Source organism: Ruditapes philippinarum, unplaced genomic scaffold (genome assembly GCF_026571515.1).
Source record: "Ruditapes philippinarum isolate M1 unplaced genomic scaffold, ASM2657151v2 ctg2699_1_1_1_1, whole genome shotgun sequence".
NCBI classification, from domain to species: domain Eukaryota; kingdom Metazoa; phylum Mollusca; class Bivalvia; order Venerida; family Veneridae; genus Ruditapes; species Ruditapes philippinarum.
In genome coordinates, this window is record NW_026859132.1 from 174,081 (window position 1) to 189,382 (window position 15,302).

The following is a 15,302-nucleotide window of genomic DNA, read 5'->3' on the forward strand; positions in this document are numbered from 1 at the left end:
ATCATTTCAAAATTCATCCATGAATAACAAAGGTATGACTCGGACAAAAAGTGACAGACAGTCAATTCAAAAACTATGTCACCCTTTTGAAGCCTAAAAGCAGACTTCATTATTACTCATTACCAATCAATTTGCTTAACAGAGAACTTTCTTGTAAATCTTTCTGAAATGTTATTAGGTTGATTATAAGCTATATGGACATTTCCAGCAAGTGATTCTCTTTAATTAATAATACAAATATGTTTCTAATTTTAGGAAAAATCCTATTTATTTTGACATTGCGCTATTATTAAAACCATTTGTTTTTCAGTCAGTCGCACATCACCTGGGTCTCAACTGACAGATCATAAGCATGCAGGGGTACGTTCAAATTACGTATTCATGTTCGTGTGATACTTCGAAATGTTACTGAAATACTCGCCAGACTCGAGACAAACTTAATCTTCCACAGATTTGGAACCTTAAATCAAACAACTGAATGACAGGTATTGAAATATCCGGCGCTCCCAACATCCCCCGCATTAAGTTAATCACGCATTTTTCTTCTTTTTCTGCACGATTTTGTTCCCATTTAATTATAGTGTTCCGTGTTGTCTCAACTGTCTGGTGAAATTACAGGAATAATACGAATAATTGACCACTCGCCATTCCAAAAAATCAGCGATGCATTTTAGTTTTCCCAGAACTATATTTTAAATAGCATTTTTGGCATAATCACGAAATAATATTTTAAGAATAATGATAGTGAGTATTTATGTCCATAGCATGGTAAGTTAGAAGTGTTCATATAGAAACGTAAACCATTCGGCGGAATCATTTTTGATAAAACATCAAAACTGATTCAGCATTTAGTCGCTTATAATTTTATTGCAAATGAGGCCTTTACTCTTCCTAAAATTTAAGTCCATTGTTCTATCATTGATTATTATCTGTCATTATTTCATAGGAAAACAATGTAAAAATAGCATTTTCAACCACATAATCTTCAACATTATGTCATTACAGTAATGTAATATTTAATTAAGATACTATAGTATGTGTTCCAAATGAAAGAAATTACATTTTCTCATAATCATAACAGCATAAGTAGTGATTCAAAAATGATACGACAATAGGCACTGAATGGATTTTTTTTATCTATTACAGGTTGTGACCGACTATCCGCCGTGAATTTTATAAATTTTATCTATAACACACACACTAATCAAATCTACCGACAAAAACGTATATAATAAGTAAAAGGTAAGTCCATCGCAACAGATCTGGCTTAAGAATATATTAACTGAACTGTTAACCGACTCGCGCACGCGCACATAGGGGACTTCGCACTTTGTCATATAACAATTATATACATGTACAAATTTTAGCCAAACAAAGAGAGTTACGCAAAGTGGAGGTCGGATGTAAGGAACTAATAACTTTGAAATTATTTCCAAAAGATAAAAAATCGACTTTAGACGTTTGTAATTTTTCTGTGTTATTAAGCAGCTGTGCGCTAATTGACTAAGTATGGTCACGTGTAGCATGGCCTCTCTCTCTCTCTCTCTCTCTCTCTCTCTCTCTCTCTCTCTCTCTCTCTCTCTTTGACTGGCTTTTGCTCCACTGAATAAATTAAAATAAAATGAATGTTGAGTTAATTACCGGAAGGATCATAACAGATTGAATACCAGTAAATAGAAACAATGACATAAATGATTTTATCTTACTATAATATAATACTAGTATATTAACTGTGTGTTAGTAAATTGATTTGGGTCAGAAGCAGATTATAAAAAGATGTCAAGTCATATGTCAACAGGAAATTACCTTGAGAATATATTTGAGTCATGTGACAGTATCATTTCTTTTGCGGAAACATTGTTTTTTATAAACAACAGCAAAACTTAAGTAACATAACCCTAACATAGGTCGCACGTCACAAAACATGAACAAGGTTACTTATTCTAAATAACGCATAGCCAGACAATATATAAACACCCAGACAATAATATAATCTGTTAGTAGGAGGGAGTGGGAGGATAAGTAGTTCTGTAAATACAAAGTTTATAATTAACTGCAAATGGACTAATGTAAAATATAATATTTCCTGAACAGTGTAAAAAAACCTAGACTTTCTTCTTTACAGACGGGGGAAGGTGCTGAAATCTAATGCTCTCCACAGCTGGGTCAATATGAACTAGAAATGTGTCATCATGCCACGGATGCCCCCGCATGCAGCCAAAATTTCAAATGTTATAATATTTAGTTCCAAATTTGTTTGCACAAATTATTTTTTTCATTCTAAGTTCAAAGCCCTTAAAACTTTTCAATGTTAACACAAACCATTTTCATACAATGTTCAAGGCACTGAAATTATAATTCAGTCTTAACCTTTTAAAAATAGCATATTGCATATTTGTAGCCAACATAATGGCTATATACATTTCCACAAAAGTATGAGTGCTGAAACTGAAAGTTCAAAATTTTTCCAACATTCAGGAAAGATAAGTTTGTCTAAAATCATTGAACCACGACCAAATTCAAACTTAAACTGCTTATTCCTAAGATGTATCTATATTATTTTCAAAGTGAAAGGGACATAACTCTGCCAAAAAATCATCGAACCATGACCAAATTCCAACTTGACCTGCGCATTCCTTTGACATATCCATATGTCAATTTTGAGTTGAATATGTAACACTGTTGGGTTGATAATAAACAGAAACTGTAAATTTCATATCATTTTCAAAGTGAAAGGGGCATTACTCTGCCAAAAATCATTGAACCATGACCAGATTCGAACTTGGTCTGCGCATTCCAAAAACATATCCATATTTCAAATTTGAGTTGAATGTGTAATATTGTTGGGGAGATAATAAACAGAAACTGAAAATTTCATATTATTTTTAAAGTGAAAGGGGCATAACTCTGCCAAAAATCATCGAACCATGACCAAATTTGAAATAGACCTGAGCATTCCTTTGACGTATCAATATGTCAAATTTGAGTTGAATGTTTAATACTGTTGGGGAGATAATAAACAGAAACTGAAAATTTCATATTATTTTCAAAGTAAAAGGGGCATAACTCTGCCAAAAATCATCGAACCATGACCAAATTTGAACTTGACCTGCGCATTCCTTAGACGTATCGATATGTCAAGTTTGAGCTAAATGTGTTGTACGATTGGGGAGATAATGAACGGAAACTGAAAATTTCATATTATTTTCAAAGTGAAAGGGGCATAACTCTGCCAAAAATCATTGAACCATGACCAAATTTGAACTTGACCTGCGCATTCCTTTGACGTATCCATATGTCAAGTTTGAGTTGAATGTGTTGTACCATTGGGGAGTTAATGAATGGAAACTGAAAATTTCATATTATTTTCAAAGTAAAAGGGGCATAACTCTGCCAAAAATCATCGAACCATGACCAAATTTGAACTTGACCTGTATTTTCTCATGACATATCAATATGTCACGTTTGAGTTGAATGTGTTGTACCGTTGGGGAGATAATGAACGGAAACTGAAAATTTCATATTATTTTCAAAGTAAAAGGGGCATAACTCTGCCAAAAATCATCGAACCATGACCAATTTCGAACTTGACCTGTATTTTCTCATGAAATATCCATATGTCAATTTTGAATTGAATGTTTTGAACCGTTTGGGAGATAATGAACGGAAACTGAAAATTTCATATTATTTTCAATGTAAAAGGGGCATAACTCTGCCAAAAATCATCGAACCATGACCAATTTCAAACTTGACCTGTATTTTCTCATGACATATCCATATGTCAAATTTGAGTTCAATATGTGCAAGGGTTATTAAGATAATGAACGGAAACTGATGATGACGGAAGGACGGAATGACGGAATGACGAAACAGGGTAACACTATATGCCCCTGCCATTATATGGCGGGGGCATAATGATGCAATGATAAAATTATCTGTCATTTTGGAGCAAAAACTATGCCAGGCAAACAAGAAGTATCTTTAAAAAGATACTCGGCCAAAGTAAACCTCCTTTAATTTTATAGATTATTTCAGAGTTTTTGAATATACTCGGCACTTGTTTAAAAAAGACAGTAATTGCATGTCCAAATTCTCAGTTGCTGATACTTTTACCACAATACGTAGACATAGCATTTATTGGTTTGATCTAGAAACACTGAAAAGTATTTTTTTGGTATTTGTTTCTTATATTGACGTATTCGTGTACACATTAATATGTGCTTCATTAAAGAATTTCTCTTTTACGCCTATTGATAAAGTAACACATCCTTGGAAAAGACTTTTAAAAAAGACTTCCTGGAAATATCACTTGGATACATTATCACCAAGTAGAATGAATTCCAATGTTCTAATTCAACGTCTTTTTCTATAAACATGTATATGACAATTACTCAAAGTATTTTGTATATATCTTAGTCAGTTTACTGGTGTTTATACTTTATATTTGCACTCTGCTTTCTTCACTAGTATAATGCCTCAAGCCAAACTTTTTGTAACGCTTTGACGTCGACCTCTCTTGACGTCATGCGACGCTGACATAATTTCCTGTTTATTGTTAATTATCTAAATGTTGGTATATTAAAGGGAATTTTAAAAATTGCAGTTGACACTTATTTTTTCTATTTCTTCATTAATATGCAAGGATACATGTATGAGCATCAATTGAACACTTAAATAATGTCACGAACACTGAACATAATCTACTGAGAGTACCAGAAAGGTGCAGAGTTTTTATGTGGTGTCTTTCTGTGTGTTTCCCAGTATTTGTTTAACACTGTTTAAATTTAGATATTTTGTTTTATGGATAAATTTACGACTTTGTTTACTAGCTATCTATTATTTAATAAGGAATTAATTACCTTGCTAATTGAAGAAGTGAAGAATGTGTCAATATTTAATTTCGTCTAACAACATATTAGGCTTAACTGGAGATGTATGCATACTTAGGCAAATAAAGTTTCGATTTGCTTCAAGTACAAAATTATAAATATCATCCTTAACGTCGTTTTTTTTTTTCTTTTCTAGAAATTTTATGTATGCATGCGCAATTTTTCAGCTGATCAATTTATTAGTTTCTATATAGAGCGTAAAAGACATTTTTATATCAGCCTAAATACAGTTCAACCTATTTGCAGTGTACAATACATTTTAAAAGCATATCGTTTACCCTGCAACAAGGATAATATTACATATTTCTGTCAAGTCTTCAAAAATATTAATTTATCTATGGTACGGGTACTTTTCATTACGTCTGGTATTTTTGAAGTCTTGTACACATTTATACCATTTAATGTAGGCCTGGTCTACTGAATGTTACAACGCTTTTCATATAGAGAATGAAAATAGTACACAAATTTGATATTTAATTTATTAACGGGTATTCTTACTACTAAGTAGCTTTCCAGCGACAATGTTCGAAAGCAGACAGAACTTTAGTTATTGCTGAGATATCTTTCGTTAAAAGATATGGGGTCTAAGATGACGCAATTTCTTTATAAATGAACAAAACCATATATAGCAGATACGTATGAATGTAGAACCAATAGTAGCATTTCTAAGCTATTAAAACGGTAGACCCAAAGATCATCATGCACATATCTTTACATAGCAGATATAGCACCGTCTGGAACTGCGCAACACTTCTAATACAAATAGTTATATTTCCCAGAAGAAAACATAACTGTTTTATAAATAGTCGATTGTGAATAAAATAACAGAACACAGAATGATTGGAATAAGGCCGTGACTTTATTGTGCTTTTTGGTGAAAACAAATATCATCGTCAAAAAATATGAAATGAATGAGAAAAATATGAAAGACAGCTCCCAGCTAAATGCATGGAAAGCTACATAGCAACGCAAAGTGCTGTAAACTATGGTAATAAGCTCTGAAAATGCTAAACTCTGCTTGGACTGGCCGCAAAGAGGTCAACGATTAAGAATATAAAGCGGCGTGGCATTTTACAAGAGTAAAACAATAACAAAGCTAAAGAGAAATCGGGGCAAATTGCTCCCATTAAATCTCTTAACAATGAGATATTCGCAATGATAATGAAAAGTCTTGAATATAATTTGACTTAGAGAAGTTACAGTAATACTATATAAAGTCACGACTGGATTTAACACACTTTTGTATCAATTACTAGTATACACACGTATTTGCATTATGAAAGATATATTCTAGTTTTCAGATATGATCAATAAAGTTAGGTATGTGAAAATAGTAAAATAAAAACATTTTGATTTCCTATACCATGAAACTTGCAAATTGTGGTCGACTCGCCCAGGAAAAACCAAATAAAACCCAGTGGGAAAAATAGGAAACCTGTACCCGTTTGTCAATGTCATACCACAAAAATGTCGGGTCGCATCCTTACAAATTCATTTAAGCATTAGAATATATAAAAAGGCACCATTTTAATCATTTAGCTCAATTAATTATTGTTAATACTAATAAATATTTTAATAAATTATTTTTAAGTATCGAGTAATGTTCCAAATTACAACTGTTTATTTCTACAACAAAGTTTGTTGTAATCAGACGTAGAGCATCCAATTATTACTTTGAGTGTCAACACATTTCAAACACTAAATACGTGGGATAAAATGTTTTCTGTAGACTGTAATTACTGGACATCAAATTCAAGCACAGGTGTCGATGGAGCGGCATGGCATGGCTGAACGGGAAGTAATGAAAAACCGGCTGGATTCAAGCTGAAAAATATAAACACTCGGCAGCAGAAAATGTTTATGTAAAATTGAAATACAAATAACACATGGGAAAGGAGGGTGGGATTTTAATAAGCGATGTTTCCACGTCAAATTTTAAACTTTAAATGCGCAGCCTTTACAATGCACGCACGAAAAACTCGTGCTTGGTAAACTTACGAAAACGAGTTTTATCGGAATGTTTTACCGTTTCACACGGATTGGTTTTGAGGCAATTACACATATGCACCCGTCAAAAATTAAACGGGATTTATTTCTCAAAAGAAGATAAATCTACTTAATTTATTAACGGGTATTATTACTACTTAGTAGTTTTCCAGCGACAAGGTTCGAAAGCAGACGGAACTTTAGCTATTGCTGAGATATCTTTCGTTGAAAGATATGGGGTCTAAGATGACGCAATTTCTTTATAAATGAACAAAACCATATATAGCAGATACGTATGAATGTAGAACCAATAGTAGCATTTCTAAAATATTAAAAACGGTAGACCCAAAGATCATCATGCACATATCTTTACATAGCAGGTATAGCACCGTCTGGAATTGCGCAACACGTCTGGTACAAGTAGTTATATTTCCCAGAAGAAAACATAACTGTTTTATAGTCAATTGTGAATAAAATAACAGAACACAGAATGATTGGAATAAGGCCGTGACTTTATTGTGCTTTTTGGTGAAAACAAATATCATCGTCAAAAAATATGAAATGAATGAGAAAAATATGAAAGACAGCTCCCAGCTAAATGCATGGAAAGCTACATAGCAACGCAAAGTGCTGTAAACTATAGACCCCTTTCAAAATTACTAAAAATAGAACGCTGCATATCATTACTGACCACAGGTAATCTCTGGAGGCAGAAAGCTGTCTGCTAATAGCCTTAAAGTTCATGGAAAAGAGTGTTCTGACCTTGTCTTTGGGTTTTTTCTTTATACTTTTTTGTCTGTATAGAAATCTAATTATTTTTTACTTTAAAAAAACTACCCATTTCTGCAGACAAAAAAACACTTCTGATCCATTATTATTTGGAAATAAAAATCTTGGATAAGCTACAAATACCAACATTCAATGCCCCAAGTAATTTTCTTAATTAAACTGCATTTATAAAATTATCTGAGAGTAAATTATAAAAACGCCATTTTATTATATAAGTCCCTAAACACTCTCCTCCCTGAATATATGCAAAATCATTTTAATACTAGATAAACAATATGTATCTATATATAAATCATTTGTTTGAACTGTATACTATGTACATTTTGAAAGAGACTCAAAACGAAGCTTGAAATTGCCAAACTATTGCCTTTAAATAAAGTTTTCATCATCATCATCATCATCATCATTATTATTATCATTATTAAATTATTTACCAGTGTTTCGACATGTACAGCCTGTTCTATTATGAGAAACTTACAAGTGTTGGCAAGGAAGACGCAGTGTACAAATAACATACGTTACAAGGCTTACCTGATAAAGAAAAAAATATGATCAAATCCATGCAACCTAAATTGTCATTGATTTAATTTGAATTATCTTTAATCTATTTTTAACCTCAGGCATAAACTCAGTTTCAAAACTACAATTCAAAACTACCAATATTATAAGAAATATCAGAATACAAAAATATGAAAACAACAGACTGGCTTATATACAAATATTTGTGTAACATCTATCCAAATTATACAGATATTCTTTGACTTCTGAAATGCATAACCCAGTCATTTAAAATATTTCCACTTCTGCAGAAAAGCCTGTTAATAAAATTAAGGCTACACTTTAATTTTTTGCTAACAATTAATTTACTATGTGGAATGGAGAAATTATTAGACTTGCCAGTTACTTAAAAATGATTTATGTTATGAAACATAGTAAAAATCATGAAGCAAAACAATTTGTCACATTATAAAGCGTAAAATGCATGCAAAGAATTATTTGTTGGTTGCCAGGGCTTTAATTTTCTTGGTCAAATCTTTTTTATAGCGTTTGTCCATGCATCCTTTCTCCACAATACGTATTTAGGAATCTAAGTACATAGAATGACATGGTGTTTTCTGTGTTTTGCCTATTTGAGCATCCATAAATTTGAATAAGAATGCCTGTGTATGAAATAAATATGTTTTGTTTTGTTAAAAACCTATTAAAAGTAGTAGTATAATATCTTCTTCCTCAACATTTTATTCTGTAAATGCACGGTTTTCATGTGTTTTCAATAAAAGAAATATTATATGTTGAGAGTCGACCGTGAGATGTTAATATTATAATGTTACCATTTTTGAATTTTATGAAAAATATTTCATTAGAATATTTCATTTTTGATATTTCATTAGTTTTTTAAACTATTTTATTCACCATTAAGTAATATCCTTAATTTTTACATAAAACGAACCCAAAATAAACCAACAGTCAAAGCATCAAATAATTCACAAATTTCTGAAACATTTAAGATATATTTCGCTAATAACAACTGCTTATTTTAACAATTAAAGTATGATTATTGTGATATAACTTCTCTTTAAACTTGTTCTGGAGGCTTATCAGTTAACAGCTTTCTGCCTCCACTAAATAAAACATGAGCGACCTGAAATTGACCTTATATTCTGCAAGGCGTCTATGGTAATAAGCTCTGAAAATGCTAAACTCTGCTTGGACTGGCCGCAAAGAGGTCAACGATTAAGAATATAAAGCGGCGTGGCATTTTACAAGAGTAAAACAATAACAAAGCTAAAGAGAAATCGGGGCAAATTGCTCCCATTAAATCTCTTATCAATGAGATATTTCTTGACGACAACATTTTTATCAAATACCGAAATGCACATTTTGTGTGTTGAGGGCCACTTAATATTTCAAGAAATGAAATTCGCCACTAATGATTTTCATAGTGAATGCACGTATTTGCGAAAGGAAAATGTAAAGATTTGATACAGTTGATGCCTTGGGTTTTCCTAAGTAGTTATTTATTAATTATTTTCATAACTCCTGCGCTGAAATGGTAAAATGCTTATTGGATACCAGTCTGATCTCGACTACCCTGAAATATGCATCAGTGAAAATGAAGGAAAAGGGAGAGAAGTACATGTACACATTTTTAATAAAATAAAGTAAAGAAATTTTAAAAACAAAAAAGGGGGGTTGGAATCTTAGCAAATATTGCTAATATAATATACATCGCAATCCATAAAAAAGTCTGAGCTAAGCTTCAGACCGGTAGGCCAGGGAAACTTACATGTCTGTTTCAAGTTTCAACAAAGCCGGGTGTAAGAGGTATGTAGCAAAGACAACACGGCGATAAAGCGATATGTACGGACCTACACGTACATATCAAACACTGCCTATTCAACTTTCGACTAGCCACTTAAAGGCGTCGGCCGGTTAGTTGATTTTGCGCAGCCCTGTCCAAATAAGACACAGGCAAAATTATGGACAGCTAAATGGCCGACCGCACGGTCACAGGCCCCTCTAACGGTTAAGGGCGCACGCCCAATAACACCAATATAAGAGATAACCGCCGAACGCAAGGTGCTGTAACAAACGGTTAACCTAGAAAAAAGTGAGCACAAAGATACTGCTGCGGTATCATGACTTTTAGAAAATAAATACTTATAACTAGATGTGCCAAAACCATTTTGCAACTTTTTTTTTTTTTTTTTTTTTTTTTTTTACATTTAAACGTTTTGAAAATTATAAAAAAAAACAAAAACAATCTTTTCTCCCGCCTTCCTTCATAAACGATATGCATGCGTTGTAGCATGCCGATTGATGCTATGCAGTCGCACAATACAGCATATGTTTGGGGACAATTATCTCTGGAAAAAAAATGCTTGGTAGAACCATTGACCTTTTCAAATAAAACGGTTTTGGTCATCAAAATACATAGGCTGTAAGACGATCAAACGGAAAATAAAATGAAGTAACTTAGATAAAGAGACTATTAGCTAAAGATTTCTAAAGGGAAACAAAACGTGGAAAACTGAGGTGCCTTTAAACAGACCAAAGACACTGCAAACAAGGTCGTCGGTTCGAATCCTTTATCTTTTTATATACATATATTGAAGGAAGTAGAAGTTTCAATTTCTTATTATTTAATGATAATTGGCCCAGATTTATTATGTATTGCTTAATTCATTAACAAATATGATCGACAATTTCAACTTCTCTTTAATTCGTTAACATTATCAATCAATTTAAATACTTTAGAGAAACTTTGGATTATAACTAATTAAAACGGCATATTTAATCAATGTTTAGAATTTGACAATGTTAAACACGAAAAAAACTTGTCGTACGGATGTTAAAATAGGAGGAAAGTCATATAAGAAACAACAAATTAGCTTGAGTGGCCTGTCAAAGTTTAGTCCGATAGGCCGCTAGGCCGCAAACTTCACAAAAAAGATAAAACAATCAAAAAGTTCTTTTATGATTCCCTGTTTGTTTTATATATTTTTTTAAGCTGCATGCCTCCAGATGAGTCAAAATATTTCAATAAAATCTAACTTGAGAAATATGTACTATGATTTTAGGAAAAGTAGAATGATTCAAGATTCAAGTAATATTTTACATGTAATGTGCGATTAATGACTGATTTTCCAATATTTACAACTACATTTCTACTGCGTTACATGTTCTAATGCAGTAAGGACTATTTATGCATATTTTGACAACTTTTTGGTAATTTGCGTGGGTTGTAGATGCTATTGATAATGTGCAAATTGCTTCCTTTTGGTTATTTCGCAATATTATACATTCAAATACATTTTTAAAAAAAAATCATGAAAATTAGCGTGAATTTGGAGGCGCGCTGCTTTAATATCAAGAATTGTCAAAAGAACTTCACAATGTGCCGTTTGTATTGTTTTTATAAAATTTCTACAACTGTAAAATTTTAGGTTGCCAGGCTATACTTTATGAATATGCATTTTTCCTTTATCTTTTATGTAACTTTAAAATGACTTCAAAATTAACTATGAGTCGACAAACTTCTACAACACTAAGTTCAGGCCACTGGGCCGCCAACTTCACGCCGCCAGGCCGCTGAGCCGCTACTAGGCCACTGGGCCGCTAGGCTGCCAACTTCAGACTCAATTACTATACATCTCGTGCATGAAAGAAAAATTTCTACTTGATAATCTACCCAACAAATCAAGTTAATATTAAAGATCAATGCAAGTAATTACCTTTTACATGAATAGCGTGAATTAAGGAGTCATTTCCCATCAGCACATTGAACCATGCCATGCCGCTATCCATCAGCCCATAGCATCAACCGGTTCCTTCCTTGATATACCTTTGCTCTGGAAGTATTACAGCACGATTCGAGTTTTCACGTGTTCGTCTATATGTCTATAGACGTAGCTGCACACACCAGTCTGTATCAGTAATACTACAAAATAAATCAAAAACATGTACATCTGTACACGACTAAATATTTTCCAAGCTCTGTGTTAAGTTTGTTTTTTTGTTTGTATTACTTTTAACAATAACTTAGTATCTGTATTTAAAATCGAATTGTAAACTTTATTTAACATATAAAATAATGATTAGTCATGCGGAGATAGCCGAGTCATTGTACTTATGCATATACATGTATAAAATTTACACATAAGACACGTGTTCGCGCCCACGCCTTGTGTCGCACATGAAGACTTGAAATAAGCAATCTTACAATTTTTCATGACCAAATAGCAAAATGTCAGTGGTAGTAAACACAAAAAACAACAACATTTGATATCTATATTATATATACCATATCGAACCAAGTTAGCAAATCTTGTGTAAGTTATAGCTACACTGTGAAATGCATATTGAAAATCACTGCCATACTAAATTCAAAATACACATTTTATAAAACCAAAATTAATTAAAATAACATGAAATACTTATCTGAAAGACGAATTGGTGAACACTTGAAACCAGCTGTGTTGAACTTTTGAAGCATTTCAAATACCGACAGCAGTTTTAATAAGCGATGTTTCCACGTCAAATTTTAAACTTTAAATGCGCAGCCTTTACAATGTACGCACGAAAAACTCGTGCTTGGTAAACTTACGAAAACCAGTTTTATCGGAATGTTTTACCGTTTCACACGGATGGGTTTTGAGGCAATTACACATATGCACCCGTCAAAAATTAAACGGGATTTATTTCTGAAAAGAAGATAAATCTACTTAATTATACAGAAGTATCTTTCTTTATTTTGCTTGAACATTATTCCATTTTATGTTCATCACTTGATTTATACAATAATTCTAAATTGTATGATTTTAGACTTTCTGAGTGGAACTCCTCTAATAAAAGAGTTACTAGTAAATGCCAACAAGATTACATTACATTGCAGGCTATATCTGATTTTGTTCAAATACATGTTGCTGACATATGTCCAAATAAAATAACAATATAATACATAATCATTCTGAAACAGTGGCCTAGAACATTTTTTTCTTTTAGCATTTTTCTTGGTAATATCCTCTTAATTAAAACACGTATGGAATTGAATTAGCCTTTACCCATGTTTTATTTCCAAAACGAAAAGGAAATAGGAAATTCATTATAACTAATTTACTTGGGAAATGCATTTCTTCAGTCGATATCAATTTAAAGTACACTGACGTCATCTGCGGCAAACAGACTATATGTAACTGATTAAACGTGAACATAGCAGCGGTAAACCAAATTTATTAAATACCCTACGAATCATTGAATCAAGCAAATTAAATGACATGTGATGAAAAACCGACTTTTCTCACGTTAAAATGAAAAATATAGCTATTTTTCCGTGAGTTGTTTTCCAGTTATAGCGTATCGTAACAGAATATTTCGAAAAATGTTATCCAATGGAAATAAGGCAAATCTAAAGGGTATATTTGAAATGTTAATCAATTTACATAGAAAAAAATCAACTTTAGAACAAGATTGTAAATATGGGTGCACAGTTTGCAGTATGAGAATACTTAATACAGGAAAATGCAGAATGTGAAGTGAATGTTCGTCAGTTTTGAATTAGTTTTTTTCCTGGAATTTATAACATTTGAAATAATTCAATCCTTTTAAAACGTTTAACAGAGATAGGTTTATCTGAAAATCGGCAATAGTCTATTATTCAATGGTATGGTGTATCTTTGAGCTTAAGATAGTGATCACCGAAGACTTACCAAGATATTTGCAATGGATAAATATATTAAAATAAAATAGTGAGAAATGTTGATGAAATAAAATGCCTATTTTTTATTTTCCGTATTTTCTGTAAAAAATTATTTTTCACTGCAGTGAAACATATTTTCCGTATTTTCACTGGTGTCTTGTCGGACTACTTTCTTCTAAATGCAGCCACTACACAAATTAAAAGGGAAATCTTCCAGCTCATCAGGTTAAAAAAGAGAAAAAGTATATAATAAACAGAAAATTCAAGTTTTTTCTATTAATACAGAATTTATTTTCATCTTATGGTACGAAAAATATCATATTTCACTTGTGGCTACTGTAACTCGTGAAATATTTATTTTCATTACACTCGATGAAAATAGACCTATATTTATAGAAGAAACTTGAATATATTCTATTTATTTATGTTACGTTAAGGTTATTCTTAATGATTTAAGGTTTAAGATAATACAGGATGTAAAATATATATATATATATACTACTCAACTTTTGCTAAGCACCGTAAATTTGTTTTTATATTACCACAAGTATAAAACAAAATTCTTTCCGATTTTTGAAAATTCTGATTCAGAAATGTTTTTAAGATAGTTCTCTGACATGAATCCGTGTAGACCTATCCATTACAACTCGTTTAGGTAGCATGGAAAGCATGAGGCCCAATATTTTCATGTTTTTGATGGGTGTACAAACACGTCTTTTGTTATACGGGGACATTACCGACTTGTCATTCAGTGGCTTACATTTCTCACGTCTGTCACTTCGATATGGCGAATGCTAACATTAGGCGGCATTTGAGAGAAGCGGAGTTATGGAGGGCTGTAGGGATGGTGCAGAAGGAGGCCACATTCCGCCAGATTGGTGCTGTGCTTGGTGTACACCAAACCGTCATCACCAGAGCCTGGGAGAGATACCAGCTACATGGTACACCCGGCAGGAGGCATGCTGGAGGTCGGCAAAGGGTCACAACACCATCTCAGGACCGGTATTTGGTCGTTCAGGGACTTCGTGCAAGGTTTTCGACAGCAACTCCTCTTTAAAATGGCCTTGCTAATGCAGCGAGGGTCCGTGTTTCCACGCAGACTAGAAGGCTACATGAAGGTAATTTGCGGTCGAGAAGATCTTGCATTCATATCCCCTTGATGCGTCGACATCGCCAGGCCCGTTTGTTGTGGACCATGGAGCATACACGGTGGACCATGCAACACTTGAGACACGTACTGTTCACTGATGAGTCCAGGTTCTGCCTAGACTTCACAGATAGGCTCTCTAGAGTCTGGAGAAGACGAGGCTGCAAATATTGCTGAGCATGTCCGCTATGGAGGAGGGTCACTTATGATGTGGGGAAGCATCATCTGGGATGAACGAACCTAATGGACGATAATGCTTGCCCCTATAGGGTCAGGGTGGTCGACGAGTACC

The 15,302-nt window shown here is 33.0% G+C and overlaps 1 long non-coding RNA gene across 1 annotated transcript; it reads right to left on the reverse strand.

Moving 5' to 3' along the window:
* Positions 1 to 5,726: 5,726 nt before the first annotated feature.
* LOC132755372 (uncharacterized) lies at positions 5,727 to 12,896 on the reverse strand. Its single transcript, XR_009629193.1, has 2 exons — positions 11,900 to 12,896; positions 5,727 to 6,713 (listed from the first exon to the last, which is right to left on the reverse strand). It is a non-coding gene; the product is annotated as an uncharacterized LOC132755372 (long non-coding RNA).
* Positions 12,897 to 15,302: the final 2,406 nt, after the last annotated feature.